Source organism: Heliangelus exortis, chromosome 3 (assembly GCF_036169615.1).
Source record: "Heliangelus exortis chromosome 3, bHelExo1.hap1, whole genome shotgun sequence".
Classification (NCBI taxonomy): Eukaryota; Metazoa; Chordata; class Aves; order Apodiformes; family Trochilidae; genus Heliangelus; species Heliangelus exortis.
This window is the reverse complement of record NC_092424.1, coordinates 13,344,558-13,359,435: the sequence shown is the minus strand read 5'-3', so window position 1 is coordinate 13,359,435 and position 14,878 is coordinate 13,344,558. Positions and strand designations below refer to the sequence as shown.

At 50.4% G+C, this 14,878-nt stretch overlaps 1 long non-coding RNA gene across 1 annotated transcript in view; it reads left to right on the top strand.

Annotated features, from left to right (window-relative positions):
* Positions 1-10,775, top strand: part of LOC139794127 (uncharacterized) — a 41,493-nt gene extending 30,718 nt beyond the window's left edge. Inside the window, exon 3 of the long non-coding RNA XR_011724970.1 lies at positions 10,544-10,775. This is a non-coding gene — a long non-coding RNA (uncharacterized lncRNA). The remainder of the gene's footprint in view (positions 1-10,543) is intronic.
* Positions 10,776-14,878: the final 4,103 nt, after the last annotated feature.

Here is a 14,878-nt window from a genome sequence, read left to right as displayed (position 1 = left end):
GCCAGAAAGACTTCTGAGACTGCTGTGCAGCCTGCTGAGGTGTTGAACACCAACACCAACAAGCTCAGGATCTCACTATTTGGACCTTGGGGGTGAAGTTTTCCATGAACGTCAGCTTCTGGTCTGGAAAATGAGTTTGGCAACAGGGTCAGATTTCCAGCTGAGAAGAATGAATGATCTCACTACTAAGCAGGCTATTTCAAGAGTGGAATTTCCCAAATGGATGGTCTGGTGCAGAGCAGCTCTAGTGGCACATGGTAGGGCCAGGCTGTTTCCCAGTCTGCCAGCTCAGCTTCATCATTTCGTTCACTCTTCTTCCTTGTGTTAGGCATTTCATTGCAGAGACCTGGCTGCTTTTGCATTTCCTGCTTCTTTTTATGTTTGCCTTTCTGGTTCTGGATATCTCCTCAGTTTTCCAAATGCTGCTGTTTCACACCCATTCACCTCTCTTCAAAGCTCTGTTTTGAGTTCACACATCTATTAATTTGTTGCTTATTTGGGATTCTGGCCTAGAGGCTGGGCAACCATGGAGGCAGTCTGTCCCAAGTAGTTCTCTTCAAACAATCCCTGTAATTCCCTGTGAGCAACCTCTTCCTTTCCAGTCATAGAGTCACATAATCAGAGAATGGTTTTGGTTGGAATGGATCTTAAAGATCATCTAGTTCTAACACCCCTGCATAGGTAGGGATGCCTCCCACTAGAGTAGATTGCTCCAAACCCCATCCAACTTGGCCTTGAACACTTCCAGGGATGGAGCATCCACAACTTCTCTGGGCAACCTGTTCCATTGTCTCACCACCCTCACGGTATTCACACAGAATTTCTCCCTAATGCCTAACCGAAATCTGTACTCTTCCAGCTTAAAACTGTTACCCTTTGTCCTATCACTACATGCACTTGTAAAAAGTCCCTCCACAGCTTTCCTGTAGACCCCTTCAGGCACTGGAAGACTATTATAAGGTCTCTCTGGAGCCTTCTCTTCTCCAAGCTGAACAATCCCAACTCTCTATGCCTGTCCTTGTAGGAGAGATGCTTCAGCCCCGTGACCATCTTCCTAGCCCTCCTCTGGACTTGGTCCAGCAGGTCCATGTTCTTCCTGTGTTGGGGGCTTGCAGTTTATTCCTTAACTCTACTCCTTTCTTCTGTCCCTTCCCCTATCTGATCCTGTTACTTATTTCCTTTTCTCCCCTGCTTTCTACTCATCCCAGCTTCTCCCTCAGCTACTTCTTGGCCCCTCTTCTTTCTCCCTCCCATTGACCTGCTTGCTTCCCTGGAGAAGAGGTGTAGGAGTCTTCACTATGCTCATGCCTCTGGGATGAAGCAGTAAATCCAGAGGGGTAGCACCCCAAAATTAGCAGCAGAGGGACAAGCATGGGCTGACACTGGAGAAGTTTTCAAGGCATTTGGACAGACAGCCTTGATAAGTATCCTCAGCCTAATACACCCTGTTATTCCCACATACATCTCTCTCCTTGCTGTTCAGAGTGGTGCTGGTAGGAAGGTGAGGAATAGGTGGAGGATGGGTGGGAAGCCTGCCAGTGGCACAAATCTCCCCCAGCATGAAATTCAGCTGACCCCAACTTTGCCTGGAATTTTTCACAGGGGGTGACAACATTGCTGGTGGGCAGTCAGAGGGTCCTGGAGGTCTGGGAGTGGGAAATGGCCCATCAGAGCTGAGAGCCCCTGGGGAAAGCAGGAAAACAGCTGAACAGTTGCTAAGCCCACAGCACAATGCCCTGGCTGAGGTTTCCACACACACACAGAAGTAGCTGCTCCCATTTCCCACGGCACAGAACAGCCTCCCAGCAGCACTTCCCACGGGGAAGGGCTGTGCCTGCTGAAGGTCAGTGGCACAGGAGAAGCTGTGATAGCTGAGAGCAGGTGGGGATCTGTCCTCCACACCTGGCTGGACTGACAAGCTTGGCATCTTTTGCATCTCCTTTTTCTGTGTTGTCATCAAGACCTGGGCTCCCTCACCTGCCTTCAGGCGTAATGCTCTCAGTAGAGTTATGTCTGACTGGTTTCCAGAGGCACAAAGGAAGAACTGTACCTCCTCTGACACCCACTAGGTGTGAGCACCCTCCTTTTCTCCTGTCAAAGGCAGAAAGAACAAAACTGTCAGACAAAACAGATCTTGGAGAATATGGAAGGGCAGGTTCTCCCTGAGTTCACTTTCCTGTCTCAGCAGTGCCCTGCTGCATTTGCTCCACAGACCCCAGAAGCAAGTCTCTGCAGTGGCCAGCCTTGCCCACGTGCCATTGTCTCTCACAAAGCAGAGTGGTAAATTCACACTCCCTCTGCTGCTGGTGCTGCTGCTGGCACCGGCTCTGAGCCCATCTGGTCATGCCCTTCATGATGAGGAAGCTGACGAAGGAAATGCTGGTGGTACCCATCTGCAACAGCCTGGGCAAGGAAGGAAGAGGGTGTGCTGGGCATGGACCTGGAAAGCTATCTGCAGCCAGTCGGCACCTGGCATGGGACAGACAGAGCTGTATGGGAGAGCAGGGCCTTTTGTTTGGCCCCATAGTGGCAAAGAGGTTGTTGTGTCACCCCAGTGATATACTCAGCAACCTGGGATCAAGTCCAACATGCTTTTGTTGGACATATCACCATGCCTTGGACAACAGGCTGAGATGCCTTTCCACAAGAAGCACAGCATCAAACAGCCCCCACATTTGGAACACTCTAGGGCTGATTTGGGCACAAGGGCTTGGGCTTTGTTTGCATCTCTACCCACCTTAGCTGCTTAGCTCAGGCCACCTGGATGAGAGGTGCACCCTTCCTTTCTGAACACTGCAAAGGCATTTTGCAAGATGGGGTGAATGAAAGATGATATTAGATATGCCTCATCTGCCTCCTCTGCTTAAGGCAATGTGATGGCAACCCATCTCCAGTCTAGCTTTGCCCAGTTTTACAGATATGTAGTTACCCATTGCTTCAAGAAACTTGGATTATTATTTCATACTCTCCCCCCCACTACTCCCCAAGAAAATTAATATTTTGCTGGTACTGGTAATATAAATTACAAATCTGCTGTGTATATGGTGTCTTAAACAGCTTTCAGGCATGCTGCAGGGAAGAAGTGAGGGCCAGGGGCAGAGCTGGGGCCCTGGGGCTGGGTCAGGAACCTGCAGTAAGGACATGAAGATGTAAAGTGGTGCCTTCATGCAGAAGTTGTTATATGTCAGGCTGGCTTATACACTTAATATTCTAATGCTTTTGCTCTGTGGTAGCCAAGGGCTACATAGTAACCTGCTACTGTGAATAAATGAGAAAGGGATAAAATATTTATAAGTACAACTGGTGTGAGTTCAAAAGCTGCTGTTTCTGCCTCCCCATGACATTTGTTTCTCCCTAGCCATGGCCTTTTCCTGTTTTCTCATGCAAAGAGCCAGGGCTCTGAGCTCCATCAGGCTGTTTTTCAAGTGACACTCAGCAAAGGAGGTAACCTTCAGGCCAGGAGCATCTCAGTACCCTGAAAAGGCACCAGCCACCCCCACAGATCCATATACTACCTTTGGTTCGTCTGCTGTGGGGTGAACTTCTTTCTCAGAGGGCTTCAGGGGGTCTGCTTTACTCTGAGGAGCAGTTGAAATGAGTCATATTTACTAAAGTGAGCAAACACAGGAGTGGATGGCAGTGAAACACAGCTGACAGCCACTGCCACAAGAGCTGTGACCAACAGAGGCTGCTGCAGGCTCTGTCCCTGCATAACTGTGCTGCTGCTACCTCCCCAGAGAGCTGAGGTGGTACGTGGTCTCTGGTACGTAAGGACACCTTGGTTGTAGTGTTGATATATTCTTACTCATGCCGAGGACAAGTTTGAGTAGCCAAGTAACTACGTGCCTATTGTCCAGCGCATGATATTACAGGGAATTTCCTACCCCTGCAGTGTCACCCACGTATGTGTAACCATTACCAGCAGCTGCTGACTCATGGGTCCAGCACACCTCCGGCTTTGGAAATGGCCCTTTGGTCTCCAAAACAGCTGGAAACCTTGTTTATTTTCAGAAGATGAGGAGGAGAAGGAGACAAAGACTTGGTTAACTACCAGCTGGCCCATAATATGTGCAGAGGTGCAAAAGAAGAAAATATACCTTATAAAATGCTCCACTGTAGCTGCTCCTTCCATTCCCATCCCCTTCCTGTTGCCTTTGTGTCCATTTGACCTGAACACAGGGGCAAACATATCTTAGTGTGGAATATGAATTTTGGGTGCATTTAGGGAGATATTTCTGAGTGGGGGGTGCAAGTGAGACCTTTTTTTGCTGCCAAATTGTTGTGTGAGAAGTGGGAGCAGGGCAGGGTGCTCCCAAGGAGCGATGCAGAAGCGTGGCCAGGCTGTGGGGCGTTGAGGGGAGGGAGAGAGTCCTGGTGCTCTGCAGATTTCTCAAGGACATGGGAGCCATTCTGGGCTGGGAACTTCTTCTGAAACTGCTGACACAGACAGAAAGGAGCTGCAGCAGCGTGCTGCCCAGTGTGGCATCATCCGTGGGTCAGTGGGAGGAGGCATGTGGCCTTGGGATGGAGGAGGTCACAATTTCTCTGTCTTTGGTCAAAAAATGCCAGGCAGCCTGGCGTAATAGAAAAGCACACCTGCTTGCTCGGAAACCTGGATGGCACCATCCAGCAGAGAGGCCACGGGGGCCACATGTGGTGGCACGTGTCACCCTTGGGTCAGGTGCAGCCCTCGCTGGGGCTGGCCAGGCATGGGGGCCGGGGATGAGCATCCAGTCCAGGGATGAGGAGCTGATCCGGTCAGCCTCCCGTCACCCGCCCGGCTGCCTGCCAGCTGGTGGGGGCTGCCCGCAGGGAGCTGAGCTGCCGGGCACGCAGGCTGCCAGCCGGGCCGCCCCAAGAGGCAGCGCGTGGCTCCTGGCCTGGGCACACAGCAGCTCGCACGTTGCTGACCGCACGTACATGCCCCACAGCCCAGAAGGCCCTGGCAGCGGCCGTGTCCCGGGCTCCCAGCTGCCCCTGCCGCGTTCCTTGTCTGCCTGCCAGGCAGTGCCCTGGATCCGCTTCCTCCCCCCTCTCTCCTCTCCTTTTTTCTTTTTTTCTTCTTTTCCTTCTTTCTTTCTTTCCTTCCTTCCTTCCAGTTTCACAAACTGCAGAAAGCGAGGGAGAGGGGGGAGGCAGAGGGGCTGCCAGCAGTGAAAGGGAGACGAGAGGGGACGGGAGCAGGGCTGGGGGTGTCACTCCTCCATCTGTCTGGAGAGAGATGGGTGCTCATCCCACTGCCACAATTGCTTCTAGAGAAGTCACTTCCTTCCCTCCCTCTGCTCTTTGTTTCATGCCACAAAGGAGGAGAGGACGGTTTCTGTGCCACGTCCTCCATGGAGAGACAGCACTCCCAAATCCCAGAGCAGCTGATGTGCCTGGGATTGTGTCCTGGGCCCTGCTCCTGTTGCCTAAAGCAGAGGGGTGCTGCTGCCTGGTGGGGCGGGGATCCTTGGGCCTTCAGCATGAGCCAAGCCATCATTTCTCCTCCTTCCCTGTGTCACCTCAGGGTCCTGCTGCGACACGCAGGGATGAGTGGGCCTAGCCCAGGCTTTGGGGTAGGTGGTGAGGCTGTCAGGAGGCTGTACAAAACATGGCAGGAGCTGGTGGCATGAACACTGTCAGATGAAGATTGCAGGGCCTCTGTTTTGTCTTCTGGGAACAGTTTAAAGGATGCAGGGAAGATAAAAAGGGAGACACCAGTGGCCTTCTCGACATCAGCAGTGTGAAGGGGTTGCTTGCATTCATGTTTATTAGTGTTCTCCATGGTGTCCAAGATGGTGCCCATTTTCAAACTGTTCCTTCAGAAACATGGCTCTTCAAGCTTGCTCTGAATCCTTTTTCTCCCAGCTTTCTAACCCAGGACTTTTCCAGACTGATGCCTTTGTACTGGTTTCTGGGAAACCTACTCCTCTACTGTCATGCCACCAGAAAGGCAAAGTTCTATGGCAGACTCCAGGCCATAATGTTGTGCAAAGGCCTCTGATGCTTTTTCTGTCTCTCTTTGGCAGTTGGTCCAATGAAAAAAGCAACCATTTGGGCTCTGACTCCATGTTTGACAGGGCTCTATAGAGAGATGAGATGGGTTTTACTTTCATTAACCTGTGAATCCTGCTCGCAGCAATAGCACATTTGCTTCTGGTTGGTTTTTTTTTTCTCCCTCCTTTTTCCCCCTTCCTTTTTGATTCCTTCCAAAAAGTCTGTCCCCTTGAGGCCTCTGAGTAGGAACAGTGAACTCATTCCTCATCCAGGCAGTTTCTAGGTCCTTGTGGTGACTGCCATAGACTTCCCAGTCATCCTACTGTTCATTGTTGCTCCCTCACCCATTAGTAAGAGGAAGGACCAGGGCATGATGTTTCTTTGGACCCTTTCGTGGTGAACGTGTCTGTCTGAACTGTGCCACATGGCATAACCTTTGCCCACCACGGGAATGTCTGCTCACATCCACATGCCCACAGGTGTCAGGGGGCAACTTGACTCAGCAAGGCTTCATGCCAGCAATGCTTTCTAATGCCAGCAGCCCCAGTGCACCCAAGGGACTTGCTCTATGAGCACGTCCTCCCCAGCAGGTTTGCCCAAGCCGTGCTCACAGTGCTGGCTCCTGCAGTCAGCCACATGCTGTGGTCACCTCCCCTGGTGCATGTCTCTAGGAGCTGGTGGGTGACACTGCCCATTTTATTCCTTACTTGCTTAGAAATCAGAATGACTGTGCTCCCCCAGACACATTGCCTCATGCTGGCACAGTGCATTTACATGAACACCAGCACTGGTGGGTGCTATTGGAAATACCCACGTGCCCTCAATGTGGAGTGTATCTTCCTTCCCTCACCCATGTTTCTCCTTTGGTGTCTACCCCTTGGTTCTTTACCCCAAGGATTTTTTCTCCCTAAGCTCTTTGCTCCTGATCTGTTGCACCCCCCGCCCCAGTGCTGTTAGCCCCCACTGACTATCTTGTCCATGGAGATAGCGACCAGCTAGATCACAGGGGTGACTGGGTGGTTGTCACAGATGACAATGGTGTCTGCCTCATTTTCTCCTGAATATGTGCCAATAGGGCTTTTAGATTCCCACCAGCCTCTTCTTTCAGAGAAATCTTTCTCCCTCTTAGGGCTGGAAAGTACATCTGTGTATACTTGTATAGCTTGAAGGATGACTAGCCAGCACAGCCAGTTTTGAAGGAAGGTGATTTTTACCTTTTCATCCAGTTGCTTCCTGTAAGAAAAGACATGTCCATCCTCTTTGAGTCCAAAATCTCGCACATGCCAGCACTGGCTTCCTTGTGTCCTCATTCATGGAGGAGATTCTCTTGGCCTGCACAAAAGTTTGGCTCACTGAATGTAGAAAATTTTCCTTCAGCAGAAGATTTGTGCTTTGTTAGTAAAAGGAAACCCCTGAATTTATGATGTTCTTGGGAACCTTCTCCAAGACTTTTCCCCTGGTGCTGCAAGGGCAGTGTGGACAGTGCTGCTTTTTTTATGTGAGCCCCGAGTACCTCAAGCCATGCCTCTGGCTGTGGGTTGGCCAGTCATATGTTTTGGGCTCCTGTGGACAGCTATGTCAGGGCCAAGCACTGTGCCAGTGAGCTTTTAAGGACTGATTTTCTTCTACACAGACTCAAGCAGACTATCATTAACCTCAAAGCCTGATGGTGTTTTCACTGACTCCAACACACAGCTGCTGAACTTCCATGCACCCCTATTATAATCTGCCTGTACCTGCTTTGAGTCTCACCTTACCAGACCATCTTTTCCAATGTTGCACTCCAGAAACTCGTCATGTCCTTCCCTCACTCACAGAGAAGAGGCCTCGTGAGGACAGCATGGACTTTTTGGTGAACGCCCCCATTTCCTTGCCCCAGAAATCCATTGGAGTAGGGAAATATGGCCTTGCTCTTCTACGCAGTCAAAGTGACATGACAGAAATAACTGGCCAGTAGTAGACACATCATTTGAATGCAAAGCTTGGTCAGGACAAATGTCACTATCCTGAAGGACAATAGCAGGCCAAAACATATATTTTGCTTACATCCAAACAGCTGTGCCACCACTGATAGCAGGAAAGGATGAGAAGAGTTTTGTTAATATGGACTGGTTACTAGGATGTGCCTGAGCTCAGACCTCCTACTTAAAAAGTCCTCCCCATGTTTGAGTAAGCATACGATGGTGACCTTGGTGGGGCAAACCTCAGAGACCATGGGAGGTTCGAGGGTGCCAGGCAAAAGAAGGGACGAGCCTAAGCTGGCCCATCTCCATGGATCGAGAGGTGAAGCAGGCATCCAAAAATAGCCCTACCACCCCACTGCCAAGAGCAGCAAGTCTTTGATAAACAATTTAAAAATAACCTCTTTGGGAAAGACATCTCAGCTCCCTCCATCAGAATTGGATTTGTGTCATGTTTGCCTTCCCATGCCCCTGCCAGCTCACTGCTGAGCATGTTGCTCATGTGATGCCCACTGCCTGCAGATTCTGGACCTGGCCGGGATGTGGGTAACCACGAGGGAGTGGGAAGATGCTTGGCTGTATTTTGCTGCTGCAGTAAGGGTTTGTCCTGGCTGGGAGCAGGAGCAGGAGGCAGGCTGGTGGGGACGTGACTTGTCAGGGCTACAAGGTGTTTTCGTGTTGCGGCTTCCCAACCTCCTGTTGACACAAGGGAACAGCGTGTGCAGGTGTCAGGCAGAGAGGGAAAAGCACAGGGAAGTCTGCTGTGGGAAACCAGAACCAGATGCACAGAGGGCCAGAGTGTCCTTCCTTTACAAGGAAGGAGGACAGTGGGGGTCCTCTGCTCCACATGTCCTCACCCAGCACTGGAACATGGAGCTGGGGCAGAAAAAAGTCCTCCCTCCACTTCCCTGGGATAACAGTGCAGACCATAGCCAGGAGATCAGCCCCACCTGGCTGCCTCTGGACAGTGGCACCTCTCTCTAGAGAAAGAGATTTTGTGTAGAATGTGACAGGCTGGGTATCTCAGGATGCTGGTTCTGCATAGGGGACTTCAAAGCTCTGGTCACCTGCACAGGCAGCCCTGTCAAGCAGTAGAGCATCAGGGCTCATTGCAGTGATGTGCTCTTGGCCAAGACAGTCTCAGCTCCCTATGAAGGGACAATGCTTATATACCCCTCTGGGTTTGGGACACAGACCCTGCACCACTCCCTCACCCTGGCTGCCCAGCAAGTTTCTGCCCAGAGAAGCAGGGAGTGGGGCCTGGAAAGAAAAAGTCACACAGAAACAGAAAACCTCATACTTTGGAAGGTTATTGTATTGCTTTTGTGGGTGGGGGAGAGCAGGAGGGAGGTGGGGCAAGGCAGAGGCGGCCGAACCTTCTCCAAATGTTGTCAGTCCGGCGCAGTGATCCTTGGAGAGCCTGTGCCATGCTGGTGCCAGCAGGCAGGAGCCAATTAAGGGCAATTAGGGTGGAAGTGGAGAAGGCGCCCCTTTAGCTGCCGCCAGAGCGGCCGCTGGGAGCACTGGCAGGACTCCACACTGTAAGGTTATTAGAGTTCTCCCTCGTATTGTCCTTGGAAGAGATGCTTCAGAGCAGCCTGCTCGGAGCAGTGAGATGAAAGGGAGACCTCCTTTGATGTGTTCACCCAGAGCCTCTGCTGTGGTGCATGTAATCAGCCCTAGCACTTCTCCAGCACCTTCCACTGATACTAATTACCAAGGCCAGTTACCCCAATATCTGAGGTCTCTCAGGCAGAGCAGGACCCCACCCCCCAGGGCACAAGTGTGGCCTCTGCCCCACACAGTGAATCCTTTTCTGTGAAACAAGATGCAGAAAGCAAGGGCAGAGAACAGCAGTGAGGAGAGAGGAACTGGAGCAGAGGACAAGCTCATCTCTATTAGGAGAGGAAGAGAGGCACAACCGAAGCCAAGTGGGCTTGCTTACAGCCACACAGGTCATGGTATGGACCCAGGGCTCTTCCTGGGGGCCTGCATGCTCTACAGCTGGATAGTGATGATTTCAAAGCCTCCCTTCTATCTGGACATACTGCGAAAAGCCACCAAACCCTATGGAATTACAGTAGCTGAGCTTACCACAGTTTTGTATATAATTTTGTTCCAACTTTTACAAAATCCCCTTCCTTGGCTACCCCTTCCCCCTTACAGCTCGAGCAGCTGAGGCAGAAGTTGTGGCAGCTCTGTTATGTGCCATGAAGACGTCCTCTTGGCCCAGTGGAGAGATGCTCTCTCCAATCCCTCCTCTGCAAGCCTGAGTACTAAATGCTGCTTGGCATCAATATTCTGCCAACACAGAGATCTCACCATGGCACAAAGTTCCCACTCCTTCCCAAGGGGCCATAACTCCTCATCCTTATTCCCACGCTTTACTGCTCCTCATTTCACTGTGCCCATCCTGTGTTGCTTCCCCTGGGCAGAGCTTAGTGTGCTGCCCTGCATTATTCCCATTGCCAGAAGCCCGTGGCAGGAGCAAAGCTGGAAAAGGAAAGAGGTGCAGCTTTTGCCACTTGGGCATGTGCTGTGATGGGAAGAAAGTCCATGGTAACTCACTATCCCCACAGAATGTGTCTTTTTCCTTTATCCAGGACCTGCTGCTGGGTGGACTCCAACTGTGGCTTGATGTGGAGGGGAGCAGGAATGCCATCAACTCCAGACATCAGTCCTTCTATCTCCAGCCTCTGGGCATTGTTGGTTTGGGCCAGGTTCCCCCCAGTCCTTTGCAAACCAAGTGGCCCTTCCTAGATGATCCATTGGAGAGGTCCACTGCTCTTCCACCCTTCCTCTCCAGCTGGATGGCCCCTTGCATTTCCCAGTCAGGCAAGCACTGTACAGACCAGCAAGGTGTGAAGAGTAGTCTTTGAGCTTTCTACCTCTCCAAAGCAAAGGTGGCCATGGGGCACATCCCATGGGTTTTCCACCCAAAGGTGCCACCACCCATATGGAAGGAAGGAGCCAGCCTTGTTTTGAGCAGCTGCCTTGTAAATGCTTCCTCTCTGAACTGCATGTGGCTGCTGAACCAAGGACAGAGCAGCCTGTGGCCTCAAGAAGTGAAATACAGCCTGCACACAGCCAGTGAGACTAATGCTCTCCACCAGCTCTTGTCACAACTGCCTTTCTACTTCTCAGTCTCCATTAGGAAGGGCAATGATCTCAATAGTTTCCTTTCTTGCCTGGTAGCTGCCCCTTGCAAATGCCAGCAGACAGATGCAGACTTTTGCTTGCTTTGTGAAAATCCTTGTAGTGCCACTGGGTTTGGTAAAGGTCTTTCATTTACAGAAAGCACCTGAGATCCTCTCAGATTTTTTGCCAGCATGCATGATGCTTTTGCACAGCTCCAAACAGGAAATAATGATCTGGAAAAGCTCCTAGCAGCTCCAGCATGGGTCCCTGGAAACTCCCCCAAGTGCAGACCTCAGAAGTGCCCTTCCCACACATGCTACATCTTGGAAACCAAGGAGGGATTCCTAAGGCCAGGAAGAGAGAGTGTATGCCACCATGTGGCAGCAGATTCCCAAGTGTGGAGCTCAGAAGAGCTTCAGGCAGGCTTGTCTCACTGCTCAGGCTGAAGGGTCACCTGGCCCTCCACATGCAGAGCTTGAGGAAGGAAATATGACCTTCTATGGACTGACAGGGAGGTATGGCACCAGCACCCTCTACCTTCCCAAAAGACACCAGCTATCTGCTCAATGGAGCTAAGATTTATTCTGTAATCCAGCAGCCCTGGAATTTACCATGGAAGCCAGTATTTGTCTGAGAACCTTGTTCCAGCACCAAAGATCTATTATTCACAGTGACAGCCTGAAGAACTGAAAACAAACAAAGAACAAAGTAAAATCAAGTAGCTTTGGACAAAAACCATCCTGCCTCAAGGCGGAAGACAACTTCTAAGCAAAAGAGACAACTTCCAAGGGAGAAGCTCCTTTGGCAAGCACACTATCCCACTGCTGCAAAGCTGCTTGCTTTTGTCTCAGTAGCAACCAGAACCAGCCCACTAGAAACACTGGGCTAAATGGTGGCTTAATTTTATCCAGGCTGGCCATTCTTACCTTCTAGGAAGGAAGGAAGGAAGGAAGGAAGGAAGGAAGGAAGGAAGGAAGGAAGGAAGGAAGGAAGGAAGGAAGGAAGGAAGGAAGGAAGGAAGGAAGGAAGGAAGGAAGGAAGGAAGGAAGGAAGGAAGGAAGGAAGGAAGGAAGGAAGGAAGGAAGGAAGGAAGGAAGGAAGGAAGGAAGGAAGGAAGGAAGGAAGGAAGGAAGGAAGGAAGGAAGGAAGGAAGGAAGGAAGGAAGGAAGGAAGGAAGGAAGGAAGGAAGGAAGGAAGGAAGGAAGGAAGGAAGGAAGGAAGGAAGGAAGGAAAAAAGGAAGGAAGGAAGGAAGGAAGGAAGGAAGGAAGGAAGGAAGGAAGGAAGGAAGGAAAAAAGGAAAAAAGGAAAAAAGGAAAAAAGGAAAAAAGGAAGGAAGGAAGGAAGGAAGGAAGGAAGGAAGGAAGGAAGGAAGGAAAAAAGGAAGGAAGGAAGGAAGGAAGGAAGGAAGGAAGGAAGGAAGGAAGGAAGGAAGGAAAAAAGGAAAAAAGGAAAAAAGGAAAAAAGGAAAAAAGGAAGGAAAAAAGGAAGGAAAAAAGGAAAAAAAAGGAAGGAAGGAAAAAAGGAAAAAAAAGGAAGAAAAAAAGAAAGTTAGTTTTGCATCTTGCTGGCAATGAAGAGAGCCCTAAATATTTGAAGCTAATACAAAAAGATGCAGCTGCATTCATTGTTTCTGGTCTGAAGTATGCTGCAACAATAGCTCTGAACTGTCATTCATACCAAGAGGCTGTTAACTCTAAACTCAGCAATAGCAACTCAGGTTTTAGCTTTCTTCACTACTGTGTGTTGGCTGCAAATGTGCTCCTCTCTGTCAGCTCTTCACTGTCCTCGTAGCCATCAAAGTGCTAATTTCTGTCCCCTCAACAGCTCTTCCAGTGCTCTGCATGTAACTACTGTACTTTATTCTGTAAATACAGCACTGTCACTTAAAGTACATTTGAATATAAAAAAGAATAGCATGTGGACAACTACCTGGTTGGGTTACTTGCGTGTTTCATGCTGAAAGTGGTGCTTTTTAATTTGAAGGTGGGCATGAAGCTACTGAGAAGTTTTAGGCCTCTTGACCTAGAGGTGGAGACAGTCCAAAGGGCCTTGTTCCCAAAGAACTTGGATTAAACCTGCCTTGAGCAACTAAGTCCATGCAAGATACTGGTATATCAAGGTTTAGCTAACTGTGGTTGTTGGGCCATGGGCACCCTAGTTGTTTCCCAGTTCTTCAATTCTTTGGTCTTCAGAGCAAACAGGGCTCATCAGTTTAACTGTGCCAGAAGACCTCCAAGGCCCTGTGCTGATTTGCCCCAGTGCAGACTCCAGCCTGTTGTTTCTGTCTGGGAAGACCAGGTCCATGTGTCCCTGGGATGAGCACACAGAAGATCAAAGTGTGAACGGGGTCACAATGGAGCAGAACTACTGCTTCTGCATTTCTCTGTGCTTCAAGGGGCAGATTGAGACTGTGGAAAACAGCTCCAGCATGGGGAAGGAACAAGGCTCTGTAGTATCACAGGCTGGGAAGAGGGAACCCTGAGTTGCAAAGGGCACAGAGTATAGTGAGGGTGTGTGAATACACTGAGGGTCTTCCTGTGGTGGAAGGGCAGCTATAACCACAGTGGGGTACTGGCTGAAGAAGCAGATCTTGATACACAGCAGCAAAGAAAACTCAAAAGAAAGAAAAAAGCAATGATAAATGTTGGTCTGTCAGGTTGCTCCAGTTCTTAGTGAGTCTAGAGGTGCCCGTTGCCTGGAGTGCTGTGCTCCCACCATGCTGCCCAGCAGCTGCATAGCAACAGAACTTGTCACCATGTGTCACCTGGGACTGACACCTTTATCGACTTAAAGGATGGATTGATTCAGGCCCTCAGCTGTGCCACCCATCCCAAGGGAAGGTCTCCAAAACAGAGAGTGACCACTGTGCACATTCCTCCTGTGGTCACTTTCGTAAGCCCCTGCTCAGCCTGGAGAGGGACAGGGGAAGCAGTTAGTGGCATTCTGCATTTAGAGAGCGGACATGTTCCAGCCATGATTCATGTGTCTGGGGATTTGTCCTGTTTTGCTGATTTGCGGAACGCCAGTTCAGCAGAATTGCTAACCAGCTGCTGGCTGATGCTGCTGGTGTGATGTGAGGTTGTCGATTCCTCACCTGGGAGATCTGGGGGATGCTGTTGCCAACACAGGGATGGGCACAGCATCAAGCTTAAGTGAAGCCTTCAAGCCACATTCAGTATCCATAATTTTCTTCACAGTGTCCCTTGGGATGAGCAGAGATGGGGGCGACTCATCTTTGCCAGGCCAGACTGGCCTGATGTTTCTTTATCTTTCTTTCTTTGAAAGAGCAATAAACACCTTTAGACCTCCCCAGAGAGGGATGAGCTGTTTCACACTGCCTTCACTTTGCTTTCTACTGCTACTGCCTGTTGTCTTTGCTACTTTTCTGGCATGCATGAGGATGGAGGAGTCTGTCCCCAAAAATAGCCTGCAGTCATTTTGCAGTCCTCTCAACATCTGACAGACCACTTGTGGCCCACAGACCACAGTCTGAGAAACACTGGGAGGGGTGGTGTCTCAAGTTTGCCTTCTCTCAGGTTCTCTGAAACATGTAGAAAGAATCAGTCCCTGCCCTGAAGAAAGCATCCCCTTGGGCAGTCAGGTATGGGGGAGGAAGGACAGTGATACCCTAACCATCCAACTGGGCTGGAGGTCCCTCCCTGACCTTCAGCTCAGGGATTTAATGCTTCCAGAGATGCTGCCTGAGCAGTACAGACATGGAACAGGTTGGATGGGACTCTTGAGCAACCTGGTCTAGTGGGAGGTGTCCTTGCCATGACAGGGGGGTTGGACCTATATG